Source organism: Carcharodon carcharias, chromosome 26, assembly GCF_017639515.1.
Source record: "Carcharodon carcharias isolate sCarCar2 chromosome 26, sCarCar2.pri, whole genome shotgun sequence".
Lineage (NCBI taxonomy): Eukaryota > Metazoa > Chordata > Chondrichthyes > Lamniformes > Lamnidae > Carcharodon > Carcharodon carcharias.
In genome coordinates, this window is record NC_054492.1 from 34,530,250 (window position 1) to 34,534,500 (window position 4,251).

The window sequence follows — 4,251 nt, forward strand, 5'->3', positions numbered from 1 at the left end:
GTCGCTTGCCATTTTAACACGCCACACTGCTCTCTTGCCCACATGTCTGTCCTTGGCTTGCTGCATTGTTCCAGTGAAGCTCAACGCAAACTGGAAGAACAGCACCTCATCTTCTGACTAGGCACTTTACAGCCTTCCGGACTGAAATATTGAGTTCAATAACTTTAGATATTGAACTCCCTCCTCCATCCCCACCCACTTTCCGTTTCTTCCCCCTCTCTTTTGTTTTTTCCAATAATTTATATAGATTTTTCTTTTCCCACCTATTTCCATTATTTTTAAATCTATACCTTTTATGCCCTTTTAGTCTTATTTCACCCTACCCCCACTAGAGCTATCTGTACCTTGTGTGTCCTGCTATCCATTCTTAATTAGCACATTCTTTTAGATAATATCACCACCTTCAACATTTCTTTGTTCTTTTGTCTGACACCTTTTGGTTATCCGCTTCTTTCACTGCTTGCTTGTCCCTACAACCACCCGCCCCCCCCCTCCCCCCCCGACTTCTCTCCTCCCCCCCCCCACCTTAAACCAGCTTTCACCCCTCTCCTATTTTTACTCAGTTCTGTTGAAGGGTCATAAGGACTCGAAACGTCAACTTTGTTCTTCTCCGCCGATGCTGCCAGACCTGCTGAGTTTTTCCAAGTATTTCTGTTTTTGTTTCTAATCCATTGTTCTAGCTAAGGTGCCTGCAGCTAAGTGTTACAGAATCACTGAATCTTTACAGTGCAGAAGGAGGCCATTCAACCCATTGAGTCTGTACTGGCTCTCTAGTCCCACACCCCTACCTCATCCCCATAACCTTGCACATTCTTACTTTTTAGATAGCCATCCAATACCTTTTTGAATACTTCGATCGCTGCTGCCTCCAGCACCCTCTCACGAAGTTCATTCCAGACTCCAACCACCCTCTGGTTGAAAAACTTCTTCCTCGCATCACTTTTACTCCTTTTGCCAATTATCTTAAATCCTTGCCCGCTAGCCCTTCATGCTTCCTTGAGTAGGAACAGTTTCTCACTATTTACCCTGTCCGTACCCCTTACGATCTTGAATACTACTGAGATTCCAAAAGGAAGCTGGAAGCATTCCTGTTTTGAAAAAGGAGTGTGCAAGGACTCAACAACCTGAAGAAATACAGGCTGTTTAACGCCAAACCCTGGAAGAACAGCAGAAGAAACTCTAACAGACCCTGCTTTATGACAGAGTTCAATACAAGGTGAGCAACCTTCAAAGGGAAAAAGAAAATCTGTTGAAAGACCTTCACACACGACAAGATTCCCTCAGGTCAAAGTTTGTACCCCTGGAAAAGTATGAAGAGAAACAGAAAGAATTCAGCACCCAGTTTGGGTGAACAAACTGAAGAATCAGTTGGCAGAGACAACACAACAATGTTCAATTTTCCAGGAAGCAGCAAACAAATACGAAAAAGAGATGGAAGAGCTGACGAATCAGCTAAATGAAGCCAGAGGCTTTGAAAACAAAAGTCGCAGAATTTGCCAAGAAGCAGACAGATAATGAAATTTTGGAAGACTCAGTCACTGAGCACATAGATGTTCAGCTTGTATCTGAGAGAAGTCTGGCCAACAGTCAAAAAGAAGGCCAAGATTAAAGTCTGTGCTAGAAAGAAGAAGGCACGTAGAAAGAAGATTCAGAAATACTAACAGGACTTTAATTCTGGTAGCATAGGAATACACCTTCGGATTTAGGCCTGGCAATCAAATCGCAAATGCTGATGCCCTTAGTCGTTTGCCTCTACAAGAAAACGATGAGCATGTTCCAGTTCCACAGGAACTCATTTTTCTGTTAAATTTCTTAGATTCCTCGCCAGTATGTGTTCGACAGATTAGAGAGTGGACAAGTAGGGACACAATCCTATCTCAGGTATGAGAACGAACGCTACATGGTTTGTCACAGGAGCCTGTATTTTATTAAATGAAACCGTACTTCAACAGAAGACATGAAATAACCAGCCAGGATGGCATCTTATTGTGGGGAGCACGAGTGATAGTTCCTCCAAAGGGAAGGGAGCCACTTTTAATTGAACTACATAGCGCCCATCCAGGCATTTCCCGAATGAAGACCATAGCACACAGCTATCAATGGTGGCCTGGGATGGATGGCAAAATAGAGAGTTTAGTAAAGCACTGTGTGCAATATCAGCAACTACAAAAGTTGCCAGCGACAGCTCCTTTACTTCCATGGAAGTGGCCAGGTAGACCCTGGGCAGTTACATATTGACTACGTTGGACCTTTCCTGGGAACAATGTTTCTGCTCATTGTCAATGCCCATTCAATATATTGGAAATATATGAGGTGAATTCACCAACTTTGGGAACAGACTACCAGAAGTAGTCATTTCCGATAACGGCATGGCATTTATGAGTGCTGAGTTTCAACATTTTATCAGTCTCAGTGATATCACTTATGTGAAAACTGCATTATACCAGCCTTCCTCAAACAGACTGACAAAGGGTGGTCCAAATGTTCAAGGCAGGCATGATAAAGCTAACTGGTGATTCCATGGCAACCAAGCTAACAAGCTGTCTTTTTCATTACAGGACTATCCCTCACACAACAGCAGGTGTCACGCCTGCAGAATTATTGTTTAAACACTGTCTCAGGACAAGATTAAGCTTAAGCAAACTGAATTTAGAGGGGAAGACGGAAAGGAGTCAGGGAAGCCAGAAAACCAAATACGGCTGGCATAGTCGAGAGAGGAAATTTGCTGTGGGAAAGCCGGTATATGTGAAAAATTTCGGGAAAGGACCAAAGTGGTTACCGGGTGATATAAGTGCGGTGACTGCACTTCTATCTTACTACGTGGAGGTGGAAGACCGGATCACTTGTAAACATGTGGGCCACTTAAGGAAGAGAGAGGCAAATCATCAAGATATTGTTCTACCAGTTATCATGACTGGGTCTGCGTATCTTGTTGAGAATATTCAACCCAGGACAGACATATCTGATGTTCCTATAAGAGTTGAGGATACAGAACTGCAAGGGCCAACCGAAGCACCTGATATTCAGGCAGCTCCCTAAAAGGAGGTTCCTGACAAAGAACCTGAAGCTGTGGAGCTGCAACGTTTCACACGTACCAGGAACCCACCTGAAAGACTGAACTTGTAAATTCCTTAGCCAGTGTAAATATTATGTTGTCTTGAAAAATATGTACTTGTAAATATAATATGTATAGTTGAGTTAAAGGGGGAGGAATGTAGTAATTATGGTTTTATTCAGTGTGCAGTGTACCTTTAAGAATAGTATCTGTTAAGGAAGTTCACATGATCTGTAATGACCATTAGGAGAGTATCTTGGGCTACCTCAGCAGACAGTGTAGAGGTAGAGTGGGAGTTGAAAGCACACGTGTAGTTGCTGCTGGGTATATTGTAAATAAACTTAGTGTTTCCACCCAAGAAGTGTCTGTTCATAAACTCTATCATTAATAGCACATCTCGGCCACCATAAAAACAAACATAAAACAAAAATAATAAGGGACTAGTCTCCAAGACAACAATATCTCAGTATGAGATAAAGGTTGGCCTACACATTTCAGTACAAAAAACAAAGTGTAGGGCACAGGTAAAGGCCAAACAGCTTAGTATGTGGATGGTTGAATAGTTTAAAAATTGAAATCTGTTCTTTCCAAAGGTTAGAATGCTCTCAGGACATTCGGAAGACCATTAGCCTTAATGGTAGATGACAGCAAAATACTGCAGATGCTGGAAGTCTGAAATTTTTTAAAAAATGCCGGAAAAACTGACAGCACCTGTGGAGAGAGAAACAGAGCTAACATTTCAAGTCCATTTGACTCTCCCTGCAGAAGAGTCATACGGACTTGAAACGTTAAGCCTGTTTCTCTCTCCACATATGCTGTCAGATCAGCTGAGCCTTAATGGTAGTCTGGACAACCAGAACTGATCACTCCTAGGAACCAGGTTTTTTTTAATAATTGTTTGCCATTTAATGTAATCTTTAGAACAATACTGTCATTAGCCAATGTTTATTAAAGTTTAACAGGGTGTGAATCAGAAGTTATTGTTGCAGGTCAACAATCTTCATGATAACTACAGAAATCTGCTAGTACTTCACAACCATGCAGTTAGCTAGTTGCTGCAGGCACTTAATAGGGTTCACATATTTCATTATTCAATCACCTCTATAGCTCAATCAGAAGGCCAGTAAATGGTAGAGGTGAGTTAGAATCCTGCCCTTTTACTACACAGACCTGGGTTTGAATATGGCCCAGGGAAA